General features: G+C 47.8%; 18 non-coding genes across 18 annotated transcripts; all 18 read right to left on the bottom strand.

Annotated features, from left to right (window-relative positions):
• Nucleotides 1-1,005: 1,005 nt before the first annotated feature.
• Nucleotides 1,006-1,196, bottom strand: LOC142695958 (U2 spliceosomal RNA). The gene has a single exon (XR_012863968.1). It is a non-coding gene; the product is annotated as a U2 spliceosomal RNA (small nuclear RNA).
• Nucleotides 1,197-2,481: 1,285 nt separating this feature from the next.
• LOC142696047 (U2 spliceosomal RNA) lies at nt 2,482-2,672 on the bottom strand. Its single transcript, XR_012864048.1, has one exon. It is a non-coding gene; the product is annotated as a U2 spliceosomal RNA (small nuclear RNA).
• Nucleotides 2,673-3,951: 1,279 nt separating this feature from the next.
• LOC142695959 (U2 spliceosomal RNA) lies at nt 3,952-4,142 on the bottom strand. The gene has a single exon (XR_012863969.1). It is a non-coding gene; the product is annotated as a U2 spliceosomal RNA (small nuclear RNA).
• A 1,275-nt stretch (nt 4,143-5,417) lies between these two features.
• On the bottom strand, nt 5,418-5,608 carry LOC142695960 (U2 spliceosomal RNA). The gene has a single exon (XR_012863970.1). It is a non-coding gene; the product is annotated as a U2 spliceosomal RNA (small nuclear RNA).
• Nucleotides 5,609-6,904: 1,296 nt separating this feature from the next.
• On the bottom strand, nt 6,905-7,095 carry LOC142695962 (U2 spliceosomal RNA). Its single transcript, XR_012863972.1, has one exon. It is a non-coding gene; the product is annotated as a U2 spliceosomal RNA (small nuclear RNA).
• A 1,274-nt stretch (nt 7,096-8,369) lies between these two features.
• Nucleotides 8,370-8,560, bottom strand: LOC142695963 (U2 spliceosomal RNA). The gene has a single exon (XR_012863973.1). It is a non-coding gene; the product is annotated as a U2 spliceosomal RNA (small nuclear RNA).
• A 1,284-nt stretch (nt 8,561-9,844) lies between these two features.
• LOC142695964 (U2 spliceosomal RNA) lies at nt 9,845-10,035 on the bottom strand. Its single transcript, XR_012863974.1, has one exon. It is a non-coding gene; the product is annotated as a U2 spliceosomal RNA (small nuclear RNA).
• A 1,268-nt stretch (nt 10,036-11,303) lies between these two features.
• LOC142696049 (U2 spliceosomal RNA) lies at nt 11,304-11,494 on the bottom strand. The gene has a single exon (XR_012864050.1). It is a non-coding gene; the product is annotated as a U2 spliceosomal RNA (small nuclear RNA).
• Nucleotides 11,495-12,775: 1,281 nt separating this feature from the next.
• Nucleotides 12,776-12,965, bottom strand: LOC142696066 (U2 spliceosomal RNA). Its single transcript, XR_012864065.1, has one exon. It is a non-coding gene; the product is annotated as a U2 spliceosomal RNA (small nuclear RNA).
• A 1,280-nt stretch (nt 12,966-14,245) lies between these two features.
• On the bottom strand, nt 14,246-14,436 carry LOC142696075 (U2 spliceosomal RNA). Its single transcript, XR_012864074.1, has one exon. It is a non-coding gene; the product is annotated as a U2 spliceosomal RNA (small nuclear RNA).
• A 1,310-nt stretch (nt 14,437-15,746) lies between these two features.
• LOC142695966 (U2 spliceosomal RNA) lies at nt 15,747-15,937 on the bottom strand. The gene has a single exon (XR_012863975.1). It is a non-coding gene; the product is annotated as a U2 spliceosomal RNA (small nuclear RNA).
• Nucleotides 15,938-17,225: 1,288 nt separating this feature from the next.
• LOC142695967 (U2 spliceosomal RNA) lies at nt 17,226-17,416 on the bottom strand. The gene has a single exon (XR_012863976.1). It is a non-coding gene; the product is annotated as a U2 spliceosomal RNA (small nuclear RNA).
• A 1,292-nt stretch (nt 17,417-18,708) lies between these two features.
• On the bottom strand, nt 18,709-18,899 carry LOC142696050 (U2 spliceosomal RNA). The gene has a single exon (XR_012864051.1). It is a non-coding gene; the product is annotated as a U2 spliceosomal RNA (small nuclear RNA).
• Nucleotides 18,900-20,187: 1,288 nt separating this feature from the next.
• On the bottom strand, nt 20,188-20,378 carry LOC142695968 (U2 spliceosomal RNA). Its single transcript, XR_012863977.1, has one exon. It is a non-coding gene; the product is annotated as a U2 spliceosomal RNA (small nuclear RNA).
• A 1,276-nt stretch (nt 20,379-21,654) lies between these two features.
• On the bottom strand, nt 21,655-21,845 carry LOC142696069 (U2 spliceosomal RNA). The gene has a single exon (XR_012864068.1). It is a non-coding gene; the product is annotated as a U2 spliceosomal RNA (small nuclear RNA).
• A 1,284-nt stretch (nt 21,846-23,129) lies between these two features.
• Nucleotides 23,130-23,320, bottom strand: LOC142696070 (U2 spliceosomal RNA). The gene has a single exon (XR_012864069.1). It is a non-coding gene; the product is annotated as a U2 spliceosomal RNA (small nuclear RNA).
• Nucleotides 23,321-24,636: 1,316 nt separating this feature from the next.
• Nucleotides 24,637-24,827, bottom strand: LOC142695969 (U2 spliceosomal RNA). Its single transcript, XR_012863978.1, has one exon. It is a non-coding gene; the product is annotated as a U2 spliceosomal RNA (small nuclear RNA).
• A 1,288-nt stretch (nt 24,828-26,115) lies between these two features.
• Nucleotides 26,116-26,306, bottom strand: LOC142696059 (U2 spliceosomal RNA). Its single transcript, XR_012864059.1, has one exon. It is a non-coding gene; the product is annotated as a U2 spliceosomal RNA (small nuclear RNA).
• Nucleotides 26,307-26,668: the final 362 nt, after the last annotated feature.

Below are 26,668 nucleotides of genomic sequence, written 5' to 3' on the forward strand. Positions count from 1 at the left end.
CACAGCCACCCCTTGTTCCTTCACACCTTGTATCAGCTGTAATCCAGTCCAGTCCAGTGCTGCCTGCTGAGCAGCACTGACCAACACTGCCTGGGCCCAGGCTTTTATCTCTGAGGCCCCATTATGATGTCAGAAAGCTGGCTCTGGAATCCTGAGGGCTCCACTATGACACGTGCAAAGTTCCGTCTGAACTTTATATAAGACGGTGAGGCTCAGTCAGTCACTCAGTGTTGCCTGAGAGGGCAACACTGCAACAGCCGGCCGCCAGGCTGTCTTTTTTTTGCACAGCTAGTTGCCTCCAGGAGGCCACAAGAGGGAGACAAGGGACTGCAAAATGGAAAATAGGCATCCACCAACTTTACAGACAACTTCTCCTTGCTCCTACAACCTCCATCCTTGCACAGTTTGTTATTCTTCTAGGTAACATAGTAACAAATCCAAATTGCTGCTCTCTTTGTAGGCAAGCAAGGCTTTGTTGCAACTGCAATTCTTACTTCTTCTTGAAATGTAGGGACGACAGTACATTCCATCACATCCATCTAGTGTACACAGGTAGGTCCATTGTGGCGGGCAGGCGAGCGGGCGGGCTGCTTTATTGGCTGTTTGCTGTTCCCCTACTCCACTCCACTATTTGACTGTTGTGCTGCATCAATCAATCAATCAATCAATCAATCAATCAATCAATCAATCAATCAATCAATCAATCAGTGGCTGGCTCAGGTGCAGCTCTTTAACTTACCTAAAAGGGAGGGCGGAGAGAAGACAAGGAAGGTGAATGAGGTGTTCCAATGTGAAATGCCGGAAACACAGAAACACAGACGACACACAACAAGAGGTGGCAATCTATTCATTAATTGCATTTAATCAATGAGCTCATTATCACTCATGCATTGTCCAACAGGTGTTGAAATAATGGGATTAAAAGGGGAGATCCCTTCAGAAAGACAGAAACAATAGCAAAGACAAAAAACACTTTTGGAATCTGCTTTTAGTCAACACATAAGGAAAGGGTGCACCGGTCCTGGAAATACTGCAATACCAGGTCAATGCGTGGAGTGGACAGAGCAAGCTCTATTTCCATCTCCCTGTTCTAAAAATCCATTTAATATATGGTCCCCAGATAGGGGACGTATCAGATATTAAACTGATAAGAACAGATACTACACTTGATCTTAGCCAAAAGGCCGAGAAGCGATAACCCGAACGGGCCGCGCGTTGCCCGAGCCTGCCCGATACTGCTGTTCAGCCCTTGCAGCGATTCAGCCTACTTCTTGGGGCCCTGCAGGCTCACACACTCACAGCTACACGGGAGGTGAATAAAGGCCGGAGAGGAAGCCAGACAGGATTTGCTTCTTTTGCTTGCACCACAATGCAGTGCTGAAAGAGGAGGAATCTACATAAAAACGCCTTCCTGGCAACGCCCAAATGCCCTGCTGCCATGCAGATAAACACTGGCAGCGGCAGCAAGTGCATGCCCACAGCCACCCCTTGTTCCTTCACACCTTGTATCAGCTGTAATCCAGTCCAGTCCAGTGCTGCCTGCTGAGCAGCACTGACCAACACTGCCTGGGCCCAGGCTTTTATCTCTGAGGCCCCATTATGATGTCAGAAAGCTGGCTCTGGAATCCTGAGGGCTCCACTATGACACGTGCAAAGTTCCGTCTGAACTTTATATAAGACGGTGAGGCTCAGTCAGTCACTCAGTGTTGCCTGAGAGGGCAACACTGCAACAGCCGGCCGCCAGGCTGTCTTTTTTTTGCACAGCTAGTTGCCTCCAGGAGGCCACAAGAGGGAGACAAGGGACTGCAAAATGGAAAATAGGCATCCACCAACTTTACAGACAACTTCTCCTTGCTCCTACAACCTCCATCCTTGCACAGTTTGTTATTCTTCTAGGTAACATAGTAACAAATCCAAATTGCTGCTCTCTTTGTAGGCAAGCAAGGCTTTGTTGCAACTGCAATTCTTACTTCTTCTTGAAATGTAGGGACGACAGTACATTCCATCACATCCATCTAGTGTACACAGGTAGGTCCATTGTGGCGGGCAGGCGAGCGGGCGGGCTGCTTTATTGGCTGTTTGCTGTTCCCCTACTCCACTCCACTATTTGACTGTTGTGCTGCATCAATCAATCAATCAATCAATCAATCAATCAATCAATCAATCAATCAATCAATCAATCAGTGGCTGGCTCAGGTGCAGCTCTTTAACTTTCCTAAAAGGGAGGGCGGAGAGAAGACAAGGAAGGTGAATGAGGTGTTCCAATGTGAAATGCCGGAAACACAGAAACACAGACGCCACACAACAAGAGGTGGCAATCTATTCATTAATTGCATTTAATCAATGAGCTCATTATCACTCATGCATTGTCCAACAGGTGTTGAAATAATGGGATTAAAAGGGGAGATCCCTTCAGAAAGACAGAAACAATAGCAAAGACAAAAAACACTTTTGGAATCTGCTTTTAGTCAACACATAAGGAAAGGGTGCACCGGTCCTGGAAATACTGCAATACCAGGTCAATGCGTGGAGTGGACAGAGCAAGCTCTATTTCCATCTCCCTGTTCTAAAAATCCAATTAATATATGGTCCCCAGATAGGGGACGTATCAGATATTAAACTGATAAGAACAGATACTACACTTGATCTTAGCCAAAAGGCCGAGAAGCGATAACCCGAACGGGCCGCGCGTTGCCCGAGCCTGCCCGATACTGCTGTTCAGCCCTTGCAGCGATTCAGCCTACTTCTAGGCAATTCCATGGGGCCCTGCAGGCTCACACACTCACAGCTACACGGGAGGTGAATAAAGGCCGGAGAGGAAGCCAGACAGGATTTGCTTCTTTTGCTTGCACCACAATGCAGTGCTGAAAGAGGAGGAATCTACATAAAAACGCCTTCCTGGCAACGCCCAAATGCCCTGCTGCCATGCAGATAAACACTGGCAGCGGCAGCAAGTGCATGCCCACAGCCACCCCTTGTTCCTTCACACCTTGTATCAGCTGTAATCCAGTCCAGTGCTGCCTGCTGAGCAGCACTGACCAACACTGCCTGGGCCCAGGCTTTTATCTCTGAGGCCCCATTATGATGTCAGAAAGCTGGCTCTGGAATCCTGAGGGCTCCACTATGACACGTGCAAAGTTCCGTCTGAACTTTATATAAGACGGTGAGGCTCAGTCAGTCACTCAGTGTTGCCTGAGAGGGCATCACTGCAACAGCCGGCCGCCAGGCTGTCTTTTTTTTGCACAGCTAGTTGCCTCCAGGAGGCCACAAGAGGGAGACAAGGGACTGCAAAATGGAAAATAGGCATCCACCAACTTTACAGACAACTTCTCCTTGCTCCTACAACCTCCATCCTTGCACAGTTTGTTATTCTTCTAGGTAACATAGTAACAAATCCAAATTGCTGCTCTCTTTGTAGGCAAGCAAGGCTTTGTTGCAACTGCAATTCTTACTTCTTCTTGAAATGTAGGGACGACAGTACATTCCATCACATCCATCTAGTGTACACAGGTAGGTCCATTGTGGCGGGCAGGCGAGCGGGCGGGCTGCTTTATTGGCTGTTTGCTGTTCCCCTACTCCACTCCACTATTTGACTGTTGTGCTGCATCAATCAATCAATCAATCAATCAATCAATCAATCAATCAATCAATCAGTGGCTGGCTCAGGTGCAGCTCTTTAACTTACCTAAAAGGGAGGGCGGAGAGAAGACAAGGAAGGTGAATGAGGTGTTCCAATGTGAAATGCCGGAAACACAGAAACACAGACGACACACAACAAGAGGTGGCAATCTATTCATTAATTGCATTTAATCAATGAGCTCATTATCACTCATGCATTGTCCAACAGGTGTTGAAATAATGGGATTAAAAGGGGAGATCCCTTCAGAAAGACAGAAACAATAGCAAAGACAAAAAACACTTTTGGAATCTGCTTTTAGTCAACACATAAGGAAAGGGTGCACCGGTCCTGGAAATACTGCAATACCAGGTCAATGCGTGGAGTGGACAGAGCAAGCTCTATTTCCATCTCCCTGTTCTAAAAATCCATTTAATATATGGTCCCCAGATAGGGGACGTATCAGATATTAAACTGATAAGAACAGATACTACACTTGATCTTAGCCAAAAGGCCGAGAAGCGATAACCCGAACGGGCCGCGCGTTGCCCGAGCCTGCCCGATACTGCTGTTCAGCCCTTGCAGCGATTCAGCCTACTTCTAGGCAATTCCATGGGGCCCTGCAGGCTCACACACTCACAGCTACACGGGAGGTGAATAAAGGCCGGAGAGGAAGCCAGACAGGATTTGCTTCTTTTGCTTGCACCACAATGCAGTGCTGAAAGAGGAGGAATCTACATAAAAACGCCTTCCTGGCAACGCCCAAATGCCCTGCTGCCATGCAGATAAACACTGGCAGCGGCAGCAAGTGCATGCCCACAGCCACCCCTTGTTCCTTCACACCTTGTATCAGCTGTAATCCAGTCCAGTCCAGTGCTGCCTGCTGAGCAGCACTGACCAACACTGCCTGGGCCCAGGCTTTTATCTCTGAGGCCCCATTATGATGTCAGAAAGCTGGCTCTGGAATCGTGAGGGCTCCACTATGACACGTGCAAAGTTCCGTCTGAACTTTATATAAGACGGTGAGGCTCAGTCAGTCACTCAGTGTTGCCTGAGAGGGCAACACTGCAACAGCCGGCCGCCAGGCTGTTCTTTTTTTTGCACAGCTAAGTTGCCTCCAGGAGGCCACAAGAGGGAGACAAGGGACTGCAAAATGGAAAATAGGCATCCACCAACTTTACAGACAACTTCTCCTTGCTCCTACAACCTCAATCCTTGCACAGTTTGTTATTCTTCTAGGTAACATAGTAACAAATCCAAATTGCTGCTCTCTTTGTAGGCAAGCAAGGCTTTGTTGCAACTGCAATTCTTACTTCTTCTTGAAATGTAGGGACGACAGTACATTCATCACAATCCATCTAGTGTACACAGGTAGGTCCATTGTGGCGGGCAGGCGAGCGGGCGGCTGCTTTATTGGCTGTTTGCTGTTCCCCTACTCCACTCCACTATTTGACTGTTGTGCTGCATCAATCAATCAATCAATCAATCAATCATCAATCAATCAGTGGGTGGCTCAGGTGCAGCTCTTTAACTTACCTAAAAGGGAGGGCGGAGAGAAGACAAGGAAGGTGATGAGGTGTTCCAATGTGAAATGCCGGAACACAGAAACACAGACGACACACAACAAGAGGTGGCAATCTTATTCATTAATTGCATTTAATCAATGAGCTCATTATCACTCATGCATTGTCCAACAGGTGTTGAAATAATGGGATTAAAAGGGGAGATCCCTTCAGAAAGACAGAAACAATAGCAAAGACAAAAAACACTTTTGGAATCTGCTTTTAGTCAACACATAAGGAAAGGGTGCACCGGTCCTGGAAATACTGCAATACCAGGTCAATGCGTGGAGTGGACAGAGCAAGCTCTATTTCCATCTCCCTGTTCTAAAAATCCATTTAATATATGGTCCCCAGATAGGGGACGTATCAGATATTAAACTGATAAGAACAGATACTACACTTGATCTTAGCCAAAAGGCCGAGAAGCGATAACCCGAACGGGCCGCGCGTTGCCCGAGCCTGCCCGATACTGCTGTTCAGCCCTTGCAGCGATTCAGCCTACTTCTAGGCAATTCCATGGGGCCCTGCAGGCTCACACACTCACAGCTACACGGGAGGTGAATAAAGGCCGGAGAGGAAGCCAGACAGGATTTGCTTCTTTTGCTTGCACCACAATGCAGTGCTGAAAGAGGAGGAATCTACATAAAAACGCCTTCCTGGCAACGCCCAAATGCCCTGCTGCCATGCAGATAAACACTGGCAGCGGCAGCAAGTGCATGCCCACAGCCACCCCTTGTTCCTTCACACCTTGTATCAGCTGTAATCCAGTCCAGTCCAGTGCTGCCTGCTGAGCAGCACTGACCAACACTGCCTGGGCCCAGGCTTTTATCTCTGAGGCCCCATTATGATGTCAGAAAGCTGGCTCTGGAATCCTGAGGGCTCCACTATGACACGTGCAAAGTTCCGTCTGAACTTTATATAAGACGGTGAGGCTCAGTCAGTCACTCAGTGTTGCCTGAGAGGGCAACACTGCAACAGCCGGCCGCCAGGCTGTCTTTTTTTTGCACAGCTAGTTGCCTCCAGGAGGCCACAAGAGGGAGACAAGGGACTGCAAAATGGAAAATAGGCATCCACCAACTTTACAGACAACTTCTCCTTGCTCCTACAACCTCCATCCTTGCACAGTTTGTTATTCTTCTAGGTAACATAGTAACAAATCCAAATTGCTGCTCTCTTTGTAGGCAAGCAAGGCTTTGTTGCAACTGCAATTCTTACTTCTTCTTGAAATGTAGGGACGACAGTACATTCCATCACATCCATCTAGTGTACACAGGTAGGTCCATTGTGGCGGGCAGGCGAGCGGGCGGGCTGCTTTATTGGCTGTTTGCTGTTCCCCTACTCCACTCCACTATTTGACTGTTGTGCTGCATCAATCAATCAATCAATCAATCAATCAATCAATCAATCAATCAATCAATCAATCAATCAGTGGCTGGCTCAGGTGCAGCTCTTTAACTTACCTAAAAGGGAGGGCGGAGAGAAGACAAGGAAGGTGAATGAGGTGTTCCAATGTGAAATGCCGGAAACACAGAAACACAGACGACACACAACAAGAGGTGGCAATCTATTCATTAATTGCATTTAATCAATGAGCTCATTATCACTCATGCATTGTCCAACAGGTGTTGAAATAATGGGATTAAAAGGGGAGATCCCTTCAGAAAGACAGAAACAATAGCAAAGACAAAAAACACTTTTGGAATCTGCTTTTAGTCAACACATAAGGAAAGGGTGCACCGGTCCTGGAAATACTGCAATACCAGGTCAATGCGTGGAGTGGACAGAGCAAGCTCTATTTCCATCTCCCTGTTCTAAAAATCCATTTAATATATGGTCCCCAGATAGGGGACGTATCAGATATTAAACTGATAAGAACAGATACTACACTTGATCTTAGCCAAAAGGCCGAGAAGCGATAACCCGAACGGGCCGCGCGTTGCCCGAGCCTGCCCGATACTGCTGTTCAGCCCTTGCAGCGATTCAGCCTACTTCTAGGCAATTCCATGGGGCCCTGCAGGCTCACACACTCACAGCTACACGGGAGGTGAATAAAGGCCGGAGAGGAAGCCAGACAGGATTTGCTTCTTTTGCTTGCACCACAATGCAGTGCTGAAAGAGGAGGAATCTACATAAAAACGCCTTCCTGGCAACGCCCAAATGCCCTGCTGCCATGCAGATAAACACTGGCAGCGGCAGCAAGTGCATGCCCACAGCCACCCCTTGTTCCTTCACACCTTGTATCAGCTGTAATCCAGTCCAGTCCAGTGCTGCCTGCTGAGCAGCACTGACCAACACTGCCTGGGCCCAGGCTTTTATCTCTGAGGCCCCATTATGATGTCAGAAAGCTGGCTCTGGAATCCTGAGGGCTCCACTATGACACGTGCAAAGTTCCGTCTGAACTTTATATAAGACGGTGAGGCTCAGTCAGTCACTCAGTGTTGCCTGAGAGGGCAACACTGCAACAGCCGGCCGCCAGGCTGTCTTTTTTTTGCACAGCTAGTTGCCTCCAGGAGGCCACAAGAGGGAGACAAGGGACTGCAAAATGGAAAATAGGCATCCACCAACTTTACAGACAACTTCTCCTTGCTCCTACAACCTCCATCCTTGCACAGTTTGTTATTCTTCTAGGTAACAGTAACAAATCCAAATTGCTGCTCTCTTTGTAGGCAAGCAAGGCTTTGTTGCAACTGCAATTCTTACTTCTTCTTGAAATGTAGGGACGACAGTACATTCCATCACATCCATCTAGTGTACACAGGTAGGTCCATTGTGGCGGGCAGGCGAGCGGGCGGGCTGCTTTATTGGCTGTTTGCTGTTCCCCTACTCCACTCCACTATTTGACTGTTGTGCTGCATCAATCAATCAATCAATCAATCAATCAATCAATCAATCAGTGGCTGGCTCAGGTGCAGCTCTTTAACTTACCTAAAAGGGAGGGCGGAGAGAAGACAAGGAAGGTGAATGAGGTGTTCCAATGTGAAATGCCGGAAACACAGAAACACAGACGACACACAACAAGAGGTGGCAATCTATTCATTAATTGCATTTAATCAATGAGCTCATTATCACTCATGCATTGTCCAACAGGTGTTGAAATAATGGGATTAAAAGGGGAGATCCCTTCAGAAAGACAGAAACAATAGCAAAGACAAAAAACACTTTTGGAATCTGCTTTTAGTCAACACATAAGGAAAGGGTGCACCGGTCCTGGAAATACTGCAATACCAGGTCAATGCGTGGAGTGGACAGAGCAAGCTCTATTTCCATCTCCCTGTTCTAAAAATCCATTTAATATATGGTCCCCAGATAGGGGACGTATCAGATATTAAACTGATAAGAACAGATACTACACTTGATCTTAGCCAAAAGGCCGAGAAGCGATAACCCGAACGGGCCGCGCGTTGCCCGAGCCTGCCCGATACTGCTGTTCAGCCCTTGCAGCGATTCAGCCTACTTCTAGGCAATTCCATGGGGCCCTGCAGGCTCACACACTCACAGCTACACGGGAGGTGAATAAAGGCCGGAGAGGAAGCCAGACAGGATTTGCTTCTTTTGCTTGCACCACAATGCAGTGCTGAAAGAGGAGGAATCTACATAAAAACGCCTTCCTGGCAACGCCCAAATGCCCTGCTGCCATGCAGATAAACACTGGCAGCGGCAGCAAGTGCATGCCCACAGCCACCCCTTGTTCCTTCACACCTTGTATCAGCTGTAATCCAGTCCAGTCCAGTGCTGCCTGCTGAGCAGCACTGACCAACACTGCCTGGGCCCAGGCTTTTATCTCTGAGGCCCCATTATGATGTCAGAAAGCTGGCTCTGGAATCCTGAGGGCTCCACTATGACACGTGCAAAGTTCCGTCTGAACTTTATATAAGACGGTGAGGCTCAGTCAGTCACTCAGTGTTGCCTGAGAGGGCAACACTGCAACAGCCGGCCGCCAGGCTGTCTTTTTTTTGCACAGCTAGTTGCCTCCAGGAGGCCACAAGAGGGAGACAAGGGACTGCAAAATGGAAAATAGGCATCCACCAACTTTACAGACAACTTCTCCTTGCTCCTACAACCTCCATCCTTGCACAGTTTGTTATTCTTCTAGGTAACATAGTAACAAATCCAAATTGCTGCTCTCTTTGTAGGCAAGCAAGGCTTTGTTGCAACTGCAATTCTTACTTCTTCTTGAAATGTAGGGACGACAGTACATTCCATCACATCCATCTAGTGTACACAGGTAGGTCCATTGTGGCGGGCAGGCGCGCGGGCGGGCTGCTTTATTGGCTGTTTGCTGTTCCCCTACTCCACTCCACTATTTGACTGTTGTGCTGCATCAATCAATCAATCAATCAATCAATCAATCAATCAATCAATCAATCAGTGGCTGGCTCAGGTGCAGCTCTTTAACTTACCTAAAAGGGAGGGCGGAGAGAAGACAAGGAAGGTGAATGAGGTGTTCCAATGTGAAATGCCGGAAACACAGAAACACAGACGACACACAACAAGAGGTGGCAATCTATTCATTAATTGCATTTAATCAATGAGCTCATTATCACTCATGCATTGTCCAACAGGTGTTGAAATAATGGGATTAAAAGGGGAGATCCCTTCAGAAAGACAGAAACAATAGCAAAGACAAAAAACACTTTTGGAATCTGCTTTTAGTCAACACATAAGGAAAGGGTGCACCGGTCCTGGAAATACTGCAATACCAGGTCAATGCGTGGAGTGGACAGAGCAAGCTCTATTTCCATCTCCCTGTTCTAAAAATCCATTTAATATATGGTCCCCAGATAGGGGACGTATCAGATATTAAACTGATAAGAACAGATACTACACTTGATCTTAGCCAAAAGGCCGAGAAGCGATAACCCGAACGGGCCGCGCGTTGCCCGAGCCTGCCCGATACTGCTGTTCAGCCCTTGCAGCGATTCAGCCTACTTCTAGGCAATTCCATGGGGCCCTGCAGGCTCACACACTCACAGCTACACGGGAGGTGAATAAAGGCCGGAGAGGAAGCCAGACAGGATTTGTTTCTTTTGCTTGCACCACAATGCAGTGCTGAAAGAGGAGGAATCTACATAAAAACGCCTTCCTGGCAACGCCCAAATGCCCTGCTGCCATGCAGATAAACACTGGCAGCGGCAGCAAGTGCATGCCCACAGCCACCCCTTGTTCCTTCACACCTTGTATCAGCTGTAATCCAGTCCAGTCCAGTGCTGCCTGCTGAGCAGCACTGACCAACACTGCCTGGGCCCAGGCTTTTATCTCTGAGGCCCCATTATGATGTCAGAAAGCTGGCTCTGGAATCCTGAGGGCTCCACTATGACACGTGCAAAGTTCCGTCTGAACTTTATATAAGACGGTGAGGCTCAGTCAGTCACTCAGTGTTGCCTGAGAGGGCAACACTGCAACAGCCGGCCGCCAGGCTGTCTTTTTTTTGCACAGCTAGTTGCCTCCAGGAGGCCACAAGAGGGAGACAAGGGACTGCAAAATGGAAAATAGGCATCCACCAACTTTACAGACAACTTCTCCTTGCTCCTACAACCTCCATCCTTGCACAGTTTGTTATTCTTCTAGGTAACATAGTAACAAATCCAAATTGCTGCTCTCTTTGTAGGCAAGCAAGGCTTTGTTGCAACTGCAATTCTTACTTCTTCTTGAAATGTAGGGACGACAGTACATTCCATCACATCCATCTAGTGTACACAGGTAGGTCCATTGTGGCGGGCAGGCGAGCGGGCGGGCTGCTTTATTGGCTGTTTGCTGTTCCCCTACTCCACTCCACTATTTGACTGTTGTGCTGCATCAATCAATCAATCAATCAATCAATCAATCAGTGGCTGGCTCAGGTGCAGCTCTTTAACTTACCTAAAAGGGAGGGCGGAGAGAAGACAAGGAAGGTGAATGAGGTGTTCCAATGTGAAATGCCGGAAACACAGAAACACAGACGACACACAACAAGAGGTGGCAATCTATTCATTAATTGCATTTAATCAATGAGCTCATTATCACTCATGCATTTTCCAACAGGTGTTGAAATAATGGGATTAAAAGGGGAGATCCCTTCAGAAAGACAGAAACAATAGCAAAGACAAAAAACACTTTTGGAATCTGCTTTTAGTCAACACATAAGGAAAGGGTGCACCGGTCCTGGAAATACTGCAATACCAGGTCAATGCGTGGAGTGGACAGAGCAAGCTCTATTTCCATCTCCCTGTTCTAAAAATCCATTTAATATATGGTCCCCAGATAGGGGACGTATCAGATATTAAACTGATAAGAACAGATACTACACTTGATCTTAGCCAAAAGGCAGAGAAGCGATAACCCGAACGGGCCGCGCGTTGCCCGAGCCTGCCCGATACTGCTGTTCAGCCCTTGCAGCGATTCAGCCTACTTCTAGGCAATTCCATGGGGCCCTGCAGGCTCACACACTCACAGCTACACGGGAGGTGAATAAAGGCCGGAGAGGAAGCCAGACAGGATTTGCTTCTTTTGCTTGCACCACAATGCAGTGCTGAAAGAGGAGGAATCTACATAAAAACGCCTTCCTGGCAACGCCCAAATGCCCTGCTGCCATGCAGATAAACACTGGCAGCGGCAGCAAGTGCATGCCCACAGCCACCCCTTGTTCCTTCACACCTTGTATCAGCTGTAATCCAGTCCAGTCCAGTGCTGCCTGCTGAGCAGCACTGACCAACACTGCCTGGGCCCAGGCTTTTATCTCTGAGGCCCCATTATGATGTCAGAAAGCTGGCTCTGGAATCCTGAGGGCTCCACTATGACACGTGCAAAGTTCCGTCTGAACTTTATATAAGACGGTGAGGCTCAGTCAGTCACTCAGTGTTGCCTGAGAGGGCAACACTGCAACAGCCGGCCGCCAGGCTGTCTTTTTTTTGCACAGCTAGTTGCCTCCAGGAGGCCACAAGAGGGAGACAAGGGACTGCAAAATGGAAAATAGGCATCCACCAACTTTACAGACAACTTCTCCTTGCTCCTACAACCTCCATCCTTGCACAGTTTGTTATTCTTCTAGGTAACATAGTAACAAATCCAAATTGCTGCTCTCTTTGTAGGCAAGCAAGGCTTTGTTGCAACTGCAATTCTTACTTCTTCTTGAAATGTAGGGACGACAGTACATTCCATCACATCCATCTAGTGTACACAGGTAGGTCCATGTGGCGGGCAGGCGAGCGGGCGGGCTGCTTTATTGGCTGTTTGCTGTTCCCCTACTCCACTCCACTATTTGACTGTTGTGCTGCATCAATCAATCAATCAATCAACTCATCAATCAATCAATCAATCAATCAGTGGCTGGCTCAGGTGCAGCTCTTTAACTTACCTAAAAGGGAGGGCGGAGAGAGACAAGGAAGGTGAATGAGGTGTTCCAATGTGAAATGCCGGAAACACAGAAACCACAGACGACACACAACAAGAGGTGGCAATCTATTCATTAATTGCATTAATCAATGAGCTCATTATCACTCATGCATTGTCCAACAGGTGTTGAAATAATGGGATTAAAAGGGGAGATCCCTTCAGAAAGACAGAAACAATAGCAAAGACAAAAACACTTTTGGAATCTGCTTTTAGTCAACACATAAGGAAAGGGTGCACCGGTCCTGGAAATACTGCAATACCAGGTCAATGCGTGGAGTGGACAGAGCAAGCTCTATTTCCATCTCCCTGTTCTAAAAATCCATTTAATATATGGTCCCCAGATAGGGGACGTATCAGATATTAAACTGATAAGAACAGATACTACACTTGATCTTAGCCAAAGGCCGAGAAGCGATAACCCGAACGGGCCGCGCGTTGCCCGAGCCTGCCCGATACTGCTGTTCAGCCCTTGCAGCGATTCAGCCTACTTCTAGGCAATTCCATGGGGCCCTGCAGGCTCACACACTCACAGCTACACGGGAGGTGAATAAAGGCCGGAGAGGAAGCCAGACAGGATTTGCTTCTTTTGCTTGCACCACAATGCAGTGCTGAAAGAGGAGGAATCTACATAAAAACGCCTTCCTGGCAACGCCCAAATGCCCTGCTGCCATGCAGATAAACACTGGCAGCGGCAGCAAGTGCATGCCCACAGCCACCCCTTGTTCCTTCACACCTTGTATCAGCTGTAATCCAGTCCAGTCCAGTGCTGCCTGCTGAGCAGCACTGACCAACACTGCCTGGGCCCAGGCTTTTATCTCTGAGGCCCCATTATGATGTCAGAAAGCTGGCTCTGGAATCCTGAGGGCTCCACTATGACACGTGCAAAGTTCCGTCTGAACTTTATATAAGACGGTGAGGCTCAGTCAGTCACTCAGTGTTGCCTGAGAGGGCAACACTGCAACAGCCGGCCGCCAGGCTGTCTTTTTTTTGCACAGCTAGTTGCCTCCAGGAGGCCACAAGAGGGAGACAAGGGACTGCAAAATGGAAAATAGGCATCCACCAACTTTACAGACAACTTCTCCTTGCTCCTACAACCTCCATCCTTGCACAGTTTGTTATTCTTCTAGGTAACATAGTAACAAATCCAAATTGCTGCTCTCTTTGTAGCAAGCAAGGCTTTGTTGCAACTGCAATTCTTACTTCTTCTTGAAATGTAGGGACGACAGTACATTCCATCACATCCATCTAGTGTACACAGGTAGGTCCATTGTGGCGGGCAGGCGAGCGGGCGGGCTGCTTTATTGGCTGTTTGCTGTTCCCCTACTCCACTCCACTATTTGACTGTTGTGCTGCATCAATCAATCAATCAATCATCAATCAATCAATCAATCAATCAGTGGCTGGCTCAGGTGCAGCTCTTTTAACTTACCTAAAAGGGAGGGCGGAGAGAAGACAAGGAAGGTGAATGAGGTGTTCCAATGTGAAATGCCGGAAACACAGAAACACAGACGACACACAACAAGAGGTGGCAATCTATTCATTAATTGCATTTAATCAATGAGCTCATTATCACTCATGCATTGTCCAACAGGTGTTGAAATAATGGGATTAAAAGGGGAGATCCCTTCAGAAAGACAGAAACAATAGCAAAGACAAAAAACACTTTTTGGAATCTGCTTTTAGTCAACACATAAGGAAAGGGTGCACCGGTCCTGGAAATACTGCAATACCAGGTCAATGCGTGGAGTGGACAGAGCAAGCTCTATTTCCATCTCCCTGTTCTAAAATCCATTTAATATATGGTCCCCAGATAGGGGACGTATCAGATATTAAACTGATAAGAACAGATACTACACTTGATCTTAGCCCAAAAGGCCGAGAAGCGATAACCCGAACGGGCCGCGCGTTGCCCGAGCCTGCCCGATACTGCTGTTCAGCCCTTGCAGCGATTCAGCCTACTTCTAGGCAATTCCATGGGGCCCCTGCAGGCTCACACACTCACAGCTACACGGGAGGTGAATAAAGGCCGGAGAGGAAGCCAGACAGGATTTGCTTCTTTTGCTTGCACCACAATGCAGTGCTGAAAGAGGAGGAATCTACATAAAAACGCCTTCCTGGCAACGCCCAAATGCCCTGCTGCCATGCAGATAAACACTGGCAGCGGCAGCAAGTGCATGCCCACAGCCACCCCTTGTTCCTTCACACCTTGTATCAGCTGTAATCCAGTCCAGTCCAGTGCTGCCTGCTGAGCAGCACTGACCAACACTGCCTGGGCCCAGGCTTTTATCTCTGAGGCCCCATTATGATGTCAGAAAGCTGGCTCTGGAATCCTGAGGGCTCCACTATGACACGTGCAAAGTTCCGTCTGAACTTTATATAAGACGGTGAGGCTCAGTCAGTCACTCAGTGTTGCCTGAGAGGGCAACACTGCAACAGCCGGCCGCCAGGCTGTCTTTTTTTTGCACAGCTAGTAGCCTCCAGGAGGCCACAAGAGGGAGACAAGGGACTGCAAAATGGAAAATAGGCATCCACCAACTTTACAGACAACTTCTCCTTGCTCCTACAACCTCCATCCTTGCACAGTTTGTTATTCTTCTAGGTAACATAGTAACAAATCCAATTGCTGCTCTCTTTGTAGGCAAGCAAGGCTTTGTTGCAACTGCAATTCTTACTTCTTCTTGAAATGTAGGGACGACAGTACATTCCATCACCTCCATCTAGTGTACACAGGTAGGTGTAGGTCCATTGTGGCGGGCAGGCGAGCGGGCGGGCTGCTTTATTGGCTGTTTGCTGTTCCCCTACTCCACTCCACTATTTGACTGTTGTGCTGCATCAATCAATCAATCAATCAATCAATCAATCAATCAATCAATCAATCAATCAATCAATCAATCAATCAGTGGCTGGCTCAGGTGCAGCTCTTTAACTTACCTAAAAGGGAGGGCGGAGAGAAGACAAGGAAGGTGAATGAGGTGTTCCAATGTGAAATGCCGGAAACACAGAAACACAGACGACACACAACAAGAGGTGGCAATCTATTCATTAATTGCATTTAATCAATGAGCTCATTATCACTCATGCATTGTCCAACAGGTGTTGAAATAATGGGATTAAAAGGGGAGATCCCTTCAGAAAGACAGAAACAATAGCAAAGACAAAAAACACTTTTGGAATCTGCTTTTAGTCAACACATAAGGAAAGGGTGCACCGGTCCTGGAAATACTGCAATACCAGGTCAATGCGTGGAGTGGACAGAGCAAGCTCTATTTCCATCTCCCTGTTCTAAAAATCCATTTAATATATGGTCCCCAGATAGGGGACGTATCAGATATTAAACTGATAAGAACAGATACTACACTTGATCTTAGCCAAAAGGCCGAGAAGCGATAACCCGAACGGGCCGCGCGTTGCCCGAGCCTGCCCGATACTGCTGTTCAGCCCTTGCAGCGATTCAGCCTACTTCTAGGCAATTCCATGGGGCCCTGCAGGCTCACACACTCACAGCTACACGGGAGGTGAATAAAGGCCGGAGAGGAAGCCAGACAGGATTTGCTTCTTTTGCTTGCACCACAATGCAGTGCTGAAAGAGGAGGAATCTACATAAAAACGCCTTCCTGGCAACGCCCAAATGCCCTGCTGCCATGCAGATAAACACTGGCAGCGGCAGCAAGTGCATGCCCACAGCCACCCCTTGTTCCTTCACACCTTGTATCAGCTGTAATCCAGTCCAGTCCAGTGCTGCCTGCTGAGCAGCACTGACCAACACTGCCTGGGCCCAGGCTTTTATCTCTGAGGCCCCATTATGATGTCAGAAAGCTGGCTCTGGAATCCTGAGGGCTCCACTATGACACGTGCAAAGTTCCGTCTGAACTTTATATAAGACGGTGAGGCTCAGTCAGTCACTCAGTGTTGCCTGAGAGGGCAACACTGCAACAGCCGGCCGCCAGGCTGTCTTTTTTTTGCACAGCTAGTTGCCTCCAGGAGGCCACAAGAGGGAGACAAGGGACTGCAAAATGGAAAATAGGCATCCACCAACTTTACAGACAACTTCTCCTTGCTCCTACAACCTCCATCCTTGCACAGTTTGTTATTCTTCTAGGTAACATAGTAACAAATCCAAATTGCTGCTCTCTTTGTAGGCAAGCAAGGCTTTGTTGCAACTGCAATTCTTACTTCTTCTTGAAATGTAGGGACGACAGTACATTCCATCACATCCATCTAGTGTACACAGGTAGGTCCATTGTGGCGGGCAGGCGAGCGGGCGGGCTGCTTTATTGGCTGTTTGCTGTTCCCCTACTCCACTCCACTATTTGACTGTTGTGCTGCATCAATCAATCAATCAATCAATCAATCAATCAATCAATCAATCAATCAATCAGTGGCTGGCTCAGGTGCAGCTCTTTAACTTACCTAAAAGGGAGGGCGGAGAGAAGACAAGGAAGGTGAATGAGGTGTTCCAATGTGAAATGCCGGAAACACAGAAACACAGACGACACACAACAAGAGGTGGCAATCTATTCATTAATTGCATTTAATCAATGAGCTCATTATCACTCATGCATTGTCCAACAGGTGTTGAAATAATGGGATTAAAAGGGGAGATCCCTTCAGAAAGACAGAAACAATAGCAAAGACAAAAAACACTTTTGGAATCTGCTTTTAGTCAACACATAAGGAAAGGGTGCACCGGTCCTGGAAATACTGCAATACCAGGTCAATGCGTGGAGTGGACAGAGCAAGCTCTATTTCCATCTCCCTGTTCTAAAAATCCATTTAATATATGGTCCCCAGATAGGGGACGTATCAGATATTAAACTGATAAGAACAGATACTACACTTGATCTTAGCCAAAAGGCCGAGAAGCGATAACCCGAACGGGCCGCGCGTTGCCCGAGCCTGCCCGATACTGCTGTTCAGCCCTTGCAGCGATTCAGCCTACTTCTAGGCAATTCCATGGGGCCCTGCAGGCTCACACACTCACAGCTACACGGGAGGTGAATAAAGGCCGGAGAGGAAGCCAGACAGGATTTGCTTCTTTTGCTTGCACCACAATGCAGTGCTGAAAGAGGAGGAATCTACATAAAAACGCCTTCCTGGCAACGCCCAAATGCCCTGCTGCCATGCAGATAAACACTGGCAGCGGCAGCAAGTGCATGCCCACAGCCACCCCTTGTTCCTTCACACCTTGTATCAGCTGTAATCCAGTCCAGTCCAGTGCTGCCTGCTGAGCAGCACTGACCAACACTGCCTGGGCCCAGGCTTTTATCTCTGAGGCCCCATTATGATGTCAGAAAGCTGGCTCTGGAATCCTGAGGGCTCCACTATGACACGTGCAAAGTTCCGTCTGAACTTTATATAAGACGGTGAGGCTCAGTCAGTCACTCAGTGTTGCCTGAGAGGGCAACACTGCAACAGCCGGCCGCCAGGCTGTCTTTTTTTTGCACAGCTAGTTGCCTCCAGGAGGCCACAAGAGGGAGACAAGGGACTGCAAAATGGAAAATAGGCATCCACCAACTTTACAGACAACTTCTCCTTGCTCCTACAACCTCCATCCTTGCACAGTTTGTTATTCTTCTAGGTAACATAGTAACAAATCCAAATTGCTGCTCTCTTTGTAGGCAAGCAAGGCTTTGTTGCAACTGCAATTCTTACTTCTTCTTGAAATGTAGGGACGACAGTACATTCCATCACATCCATCTAGTGTACACAGGTAGGTCCATTGTGGCGGGCAGGCGAGCGGGCGGGCTGCTTTATTGGCTGTTTGCTGTTCCCCTACTCCACTCCACTATTTGACTGTTGTGCTGCATCAATCAATCAATCAATCAATCAATCAATCAATCAATCAATCAATCAATCAATCAGTGGCTGGCTCAGGTGCAGCTCTTTAACTTACCTAAAAGGGAGGGCGGAGAGAAGACAAGGAAGGTGAATGAGGTGTTCCAATGTGAAATGCCGGAAACACAGAAACACAGACGACACACAACAAGAGGTGGCAATCTATTCATTAATTGCATTTAATCAATGAGCTCATTATCACTCATGCATTGTCCAACAGGTGTTGAAATAATGGGATTAAAAGGGGAGATCCCTTCAGAAAGACAGAAACAATAGCAAAGACAAAAAACACTTTTGGAATCTGCTTTTAGTCAACACATAAGGAAAGGGTGCACCGGTCCTGGAAATACTGCAATACCAGGTCAATGCGTGGAGTGGACAGAGCAAGCTCTATTTCCATCTCCCTGTTCTAAAAATCCATTTAATATATGGTCCCCAGATAGGGGACGTATCAGATATTAAACTGATAAGAACAGATACTACACTTGATCTTAGCCAAAAGGCAGAGAAGCGATAACCCGAACGGGCCGCGCGTTGCCCGAGCCTGCCCGATACTGCTGTTCAGCCCTTGCAGCGATTCAGCCTACTTCTAGGCAATTCCATGGGGCCCTGCAGGCTCACACACTCACAGCTACACGGGAGGTGAATAAAGGCCGGAGAGGAAGCCAGACAGGATTTGCTTCTTTTGCTTGCACCACAATGCAGTGCTGAAAGAGGAGGAATCTACATAAAAACGCCTTCCTGGCAACGCCCAAATGCCCTGCTGCCATGCAGATAAACACTGGCAGCGGCAGCAAGTGCATGCCCACAGCCACCCCTTGTTCCTTCACACCTTGTATCAGCTGTAATCCAGTCCAGTCCAGTGCTGCCTGCTGAGCAGCACTGACCAACACTGCCTGGGCCCAGGCTTTTATCTCTGAGGCCCCATTATGATGTCAGAAAGCTGGCTCTGGAATCCTGAGGGCTCCACTATGACACGTGCAAAGTTCCGTCTGAACTTTATATAAGACGGTGAGGCTCAGTCAGTCACTCAGTGTTGCCTGAGAGGGCAACACTGCAACAGCCGGCCGCCAGGCTGTCTTTTTTTTGCACAGCTAGTTGCCTCCAGGAGGCCACAAGAGGGAGACAAGGGACTGCAAAATGGAAAATAGGCATCCACCAACTTTACAGACAACTTCTCCTTGCTCCTACAACCTCCATCCTTGCACAGTTTGTTATTCTTCTAGGTAACATAGTAACAAATCCAAATTGCTGCTCTCTTTGTAGGCAAGCAAGGCTTTGTTGCAACTGCAATTCTTACTTCTTCTTGAAATGTAGGGACGACAGTACATTCCATCACATCCATCTAGTGTACACAGGTAGGTCCATTGTGGCGGGCAGGCGAGCGGGCGGGCTGCTTTATTGGCTGTTTGCTGTTCCCCTACTCCACTCCACTATTTGACTGTTGTGCTGCATCAATCAATCAATCAATCAATCAATCAATCAATCAATCAATCAATCAATCAGTGGCTGGCTCAGGTGCAGCTCTTTAACTTACCTAAAAGGGAGGGCGGAGAGAAGACAAGGAAGGTGAATGAGGTGTTCCAATGTGAAATGCCGGAAACACAGAAACACAGACGACACACAACAAGAGGTGGCAATCTATTCATTAATTGCATTTAATCAATGAGCTCATTATCACTCATGCATTGTCCAACAGGTGTTGAAATAATGGGATTAAAAGGGGAGATCCCTTCAGAAAGACAGAAACAATAGCAAAGACAAAAAACACTTTTGGAATCTGCTTTTAGTCAACACATAAGGAAAGGGTGCACCGGTCCTGGAAATACTGCAATACCAGGTCAATGCGTGGAGTGGACAGAGCAAGCTCTATTTCCATCTCCCTGTTCTAAAAATCCATTTAATATATGGTCCCCAGATAGGGGACGTATCAGATATTAAACTGATAAGAACAGATACTACACTTGATCTTAGCCAAAAGGCCGAGAAGCGATAACCCGAACGGGCCGCGCGTTGCCCGAGCCTGCCCGATACTGCTGTTCAGCCCTTGCAGCGATTCAGCCTACTTCTAGGCAATTCCATGGGGCCCTGCAGGCTCACACACTCACAGCTACACGGGAGGTGAATAAAGGCCGGAGAGGAAGCCAGACAGGATTTGCTTCTTTTGCTTGCACCACAATGCAGTGCTGAAAGAGGAGGAATCTACATAAAAACGCCTTCCTGGCAACGCCCAAATGCCCTGCTGCCATGCAGATAAACACTGGCAGCGGCAGCAAGTGCATGCCCACAGCCACCCCTTGTTCCTTCACACCTTGTATCAGCTGTAATCCAGTCCAGTCCAGTGCTGCCTGCTGAGCAGCACTGACCAACACTGCCTGGGCCCAGGCTTTTATCTCTGAGGCCCCATTATGATGTCAGAAAGCTGGCTCTGGAATCCTCAGGGCTCCACTATGACACGTGCAAAGTTCCGTCTGAACTTTATATAAGACGGTGAGGCTCAGTCAGTCACTCAGTGTTGCCTGAGAGGGCAACACTGCAACAGCCGGCCGCCAGGCTGTCTTTTTTTTGCACAGCTAGTTGCCTCCAGGAGGCCACAAGAGGGAGACAAGGGACTGCAAAATGGAAAATAGGCATCCACCAACTTTACAGACAACTTCTCCTTGCTCCTACAACCTCCATCCTTGCACAGTTTGTTATTCTTCTAGGTAACATAGTAACAAATCCAAATTGCTGCTCTCTTTGTAGGCAAGCAAGGCTTTGTTGCAACTGCAATTCTTACTTCTTCTTGAAATGTAGGGACGACAGTACATTCCATCACATCCATCTAGTGTACACAGGTAGGTCCATTGTGGCGGGCAGGCGAGCGGGCTGCTTTATTGGCTGTTTGCTGTTCCCCTACTCCACTCCACTATTTGACTGTTGTGCTGCATCAATCAATCAATCAATCAATCAATCAATCAATCAATCAATCAGTGGCTGGCTCAGGTGCAGCTCTTTAACTTACCTAAAAGGGAGGGCGGAGAGAAGACAAGGAAGGTGAATGAGGTGTTCCAATGTGAAATGCCGGAAACACAGAAACACAGACGACACACAACAAGAGGTGGCAATCTATTCATTAATTGCATTTAATCAATGAGCTCATTATCACTCATGCATTGTCCAACAGGTGTTGAAATAATGGGATTAAAAGGGGAGATCCCTTCAGAAAGACAGAAACAATAGCAAAGACAAAAAACACTTTTGGAATCTGCTTTTAGTCAACACATAAGGAAAGGGTGCTCCGGTCCTGGAAATACTGCAATAACAGGTCAATGCGTGGAGTGGACAGAGCAAGCTCTATTTCCATCTCCCTGTTCTAAAAATCCATTTAATATATGGTCCCCAGATAGGGGACGTATCAGATATTAAACTGATAAGAACAGATACTACACTTGATCTTAGCCAAAAGGCCGAGAAGCGATAACCCGAACGGGCCGCGCGTTGCCCGAGCCTGCCCGATACTGCTGTTCAGCCCTTGCAGCGATTCAGCCTACTTCTAGGCAATTCCATGGGGCCCTGCAGGCTCACACACTCACAGCTACACGGGAGGTGAATAAAGGCCGGAGAGGAAGCCAGACAGGATTTGCTTCTTTTGCTTGCACCACAATGCAGTGCTGAAAGAGGAGGAATCTACATAAAAACGCCTTCCTGGCAACGCCCAAATGCCCTGCTGCCATGCAGATAAACACTGGCAGCGGCAGCAAGTGCATGCCCACAGCCACCCCTTGTTCCTTCACACCTTGTATCAGCTGTAATCCAGTCCAGTCCAGTGCTGCCTGCTGAGCAGCACTGACCAACACTGCCTGGGCCCAGGCTTTTATCTCTGAGGCCCCATTATGATGTCAGAAAGCTGGCTCTGGAATCCTGAGGGCTCCACTATGACACGTGCAAAGTTCCGTCTGAACTTTATATAAGACGGTGAGGCTCAGTCAGTCACTCAGTGTTGCCTGAGAGGGCAACACTGCAACAGCCGGCCGCCAGGCTGTCTTTTTTTTGCACAGCTAGTTGCCTCCAGGAGGCCACAAGAGGGAGACAAGGGACTGCAAAATGGAAAATAGGCATCCACCAACTTTACAGACAACTTCTCCTTGCTCCTACAACCTCCATCCTTGCACAGTTTGTTATTCTTCTAGGTAACATAGTAACAAATCCAAATTGCTGCTCTCTTTGTAGGCAAGCAAGGCTTTGTTGCAACTGCAATTCTTACTTCTTCTTGAAATGTAGGGACGACAGTACATTCCATCACATCCATCTAGTGTACACAGGTAGGTCCATTGTGGCGGGCAGGCGAGCGGGCGGGCTGCTTTATTGGCTGTTTGCTGTTCCCCTACTCCACTCCACTATTTGACTGTTGTGCTGCATCAATCAATCAATCAATCAATCAATCAATCAATCAATCAATCAATCAGTGGCTGGCTCAGGTGCAGCTCTTTAACTTACCTAAAAGGGAGGGCGGAGAGAAGACAAGGAAGGTGAATGAGGTGTTCCAATGTGAAATGCCGGAAACACAGAAACACAGACGACACACAACAAGAGGTGGCAATCTATTCATTAATTGCATTTAATCAATGAGCTCATTATCACTCATGCATTGTCCAACAGGTGTTGAAATAATGGGATTAAAAGGGGAGATCCCTTCAGAAAGACAGAAACAATAGCAAAGACAAAAAACACTTTTGGAATCTGCTTTTAGTCAACACATAAGGAAAGGGTGCTCCGGTCCTGGAAATACTGCAATAACAGGTCAATGCGTGGAGTGGACAGAGCAAGCTCTATTTCCATCTCCCTGTTCTAAAAATCCATTTAATATATGGTCCCCAGATAGGGGACGTATCAGATATTAAACTGATAAGAACAGATACTACACTTGATCTTAGCCAAAAGGCCGAGAAGCGATAACCCGAACGGGCCGCGCGTTGCCCGAGCCTGCCCGATACTGCTGTTCAGCCCTTGCAGCGATTCAGCCTACTTCTAGGCAATTCCATGGGGCCCTGCAGGCTCACACACTCACAGCTACACGGGAGGTGAATAAAGGCCGGAGAGGAAGCCAGACAGGATTTGCTTCTTTTGCTTGCACCACAATGCAGTGCTGAAAGAGGAGGAATCTACATAAAAACGCCTTCCTGGCAACGCCCAAATGCCCTGCTGCCATGCAGATAAACACTGGCAGCGGCAGCAAGTGCATGCCCACAGCCACCCCTTGTTCCTTCACACCTTGTATCAGCTGTAATCCAGTCCAGTCCAGTGCTGCCTGCTGAGCAGCACTGACCAACACTGCCTGGGCCCAGGCTTTTATCTCTGAGGCCCCATTATGATGTCAGAAAGCTGGCTCTGGAATCCTGAGGGCTCCACTATGACACGTGCAAAGTTCCGTCTGAACTTTATATAAGACGGTGAGGCTCAGTCAGTCACTCAGTGTTGCCTGAGAGGGCAACACTGCAACAGCCGGCCGCCAGGCTGTCTTTTTTTTGCACAGCTAGTTGCCTCCAGGAGGCCACAAGAGGGAGACAAGGGACTGCAAAATGGAAAATAGGCATCCACCAACTTTACAGACAACTTCTCCTTGCTCCTACAACCTCCATCCTTGCACAGTTTGTTATTCTTCTAGGTAACATAGTAACAAATCCAAATTGCTGCTCTCTTTGTAGGCAAGCAAGGCTTTGTTGCAACTGCAATTCTTACTTCTTCTTGAAATGTAGGGACGACAGTACATTCCATCACATCCATCTAGTGTACACAGGTAGGTCCATTGTGGCGGGCAGGCGAGCGGGCGGGCTGCTTTATTGGCTGTTTGCTGTTCCCCTACTCCACTCCACTATTTGACTGTTGTGCTGCATCAATCAATCAATCAATCAATCAATCAATCAATCAATCTATCAATCAATCAATCAATCAATCAATCAATCAATCAATCAGTGGCTGGCTCAGGTGCAGCTCTTTAACTTACCTAAAAGGGAGGGCGGAGAGAAGACAAGGAAGGTGAATGAGGTGTTCCAATGTGAAATGCCGGAAACACAGAAACACAGACGACACACAACAAGAGGTGGCAATCTATTCATTAATTGCATTTAATCAATGAGCTCATTATCACTCATGCATTGTCCAACAGGTGTTGAAATAATGGGATTAAAAGGGGAGATCCCTTCAGAAAGACAGAAACAATAGCAAAGACAAAAAACACTTTTGGAATCTGCTTTTAGTCAACACATAAGGAAAGGGTGCACCGGTCCTGGAAATACTGCAATACCAGGTCAATGCGTGGAGTGGACAGAGCAAGCTCTATTTCCATCTCCCTGTTCTAAAAATCCATTTAATATATGGTCCCCAGATAGGGGACGTATCAGATATTAAACTGATAAGAACAGATACTACACTTGATCTTAGCCAAAAGGCCGAGAAGCGATAACCCGAACGGGCCGCGCGTTGCCCGAGCCTGCCCGATACTGCTGTTCAGCCCTTGCAGCGATTCAGCCTACTTCTAGGCAATTCCATGGGGCCCTGCAGGCTCACACACTCACAGCTACACGGGAGGTGAATAAAGGCCGGAGAGGAAGCCAGACAGGATTTGCTTCTTTTGCTTGCACCACAATGCAGTGCTGAAAGAGGAGGAATCTACATAAAAACGCCTTCCTGGCAACGCCCAAATGCCCTGCTGCCATGCAGATAAACACTGGCAGCGGCAGCAAGTGCATGCCCACAGCCACCCCTTGTTCCTTCACACCTTGTATCAGCTGTAATCCAGTCCAGTCCAGTGCTGCCTGCTGAGCAGCACTGACCAACACTGCCTGGGCCCAGGCTTTTATCTCTGAGGCCCCATTATGATGTCAGAAAGCTGGCTCTGGAATCCTGAGGGCTCCACTATGACACGTGCAAAGTTCCGTCTGAACTTTATATAAGACGGTGAGGCTCAGTCAGTCACTCAGTGTTGCCTGAGAGGGCAACACTGCAACAGCCGGCCGCCAGGCTGTCTTTTTTTTGCACAGCTAGTTGCCTCCAGGAGGCCACAAGAGGGAGACAAGGGACTGCAAAATGGAAAATAGGCATCCACCAACTTTACAGACAACTTCTCCTTGCTCCTACAACCTCCATCCTTGCACAGTTTGTTATTCTTCTAGGTAACATAGTAACAAATCCAAATTGCTGCTCTCTTTGTAGGCAAGCAAGGCTTTGTTGCAACTGCAATTCTTACTTCTTCTTGAAATGTAGGGACGACAGTACATTCCATCACATCCATCTAGTGTACACAGGTAGGTCCATTGTGGCGGGCAGGCGAGCGGGCGGGCTGCTTTATTGGCTGTTTGCTGTTCCCCTACTCCACTCCACTATTTGACTGTTGTGCTGCATCAATCAATCAATCAATCAATCAATCAATCAATCAATCAATCAATCAATCAGTGGCTGGCTCAGGTGCAGCTCTTTAACTTACCTAAAAGGGAGGGCGGAGAGAAGACAAGGAAGGTGAATGAGGTGTTCCAATGTGAAATGCCGGAAACACAGAAACACAGACGACACACAACAAGAGGTGGCAATCTATTCATTAATTGCATTTAATCAATGAGCTCATTATCACTCATGCATTGTCCAACAGGTGTTGAAATAATGGGATTAAAAGGGGAGATCCCTTCAGAAAGACAGAAACAATAGCAAAGACAAAAAACACTTTTGGAATCTGCTTTTAGTCAACACATAAGGAAAGGGTGCACCGGTCCTGGAAATACTGCAATACCAGGTCAATGCGTGGAGTGGACAGAGCAAGCTATATTTCCATCTCCCTGTTCTAAAAATCCATTTAATATATGGTCCCCAGATAGGGGACGTATCAGATATTAAACTGATAAGAACAGATACTACACTTGATCTTAGCCAAAAGGCCGAGAAGCGATAACCCGAACGGGCCGCGCGTTGCCCGAGCCTGCCCGATACTGCTGTTCAGCCCTTGCAGCGATTCAGCCTACTTCTAGGCAATTCCATGGGGCCCTGCAGGCTCACACACTCACAGCTACACGGGAGGTGAATAAAGGCCGGAGAGGAAGCCAGACAGGATTTGCTTCTTTTGCTTGCACCACAATGCAGTGCTGAAAGAGGAGGAATCTACATAAAAACGCCTTCCTGGCAACGCCCAAATGCCCTGCTGCCATGCAGATAAACACTGGCAGCGGCAGCAAGTGCATGCCCACAGCCACCCCTTGTTCCTTCACACCTTGTATCAGCTGTAATCCAGTCCAGTCCAGTGCTGCCTGCTGAG

This window comes from Rhinoderma darwinii (genome assembly GCF_050947455.1).
Source record: "Rhinoderma darwinii isolate aRhiDar2 chromosome 5 unlocalized genomic scaffold, aRhiDar2.hap1 SUPER_5_unloc_49, whole genome shotgun sequence".
NCBI lineage: Eukaryota > Metazoa > Chordata > Amphibia > Anura > Rhinodermatidae > Rhinoderma > Rhinoderma darwinii.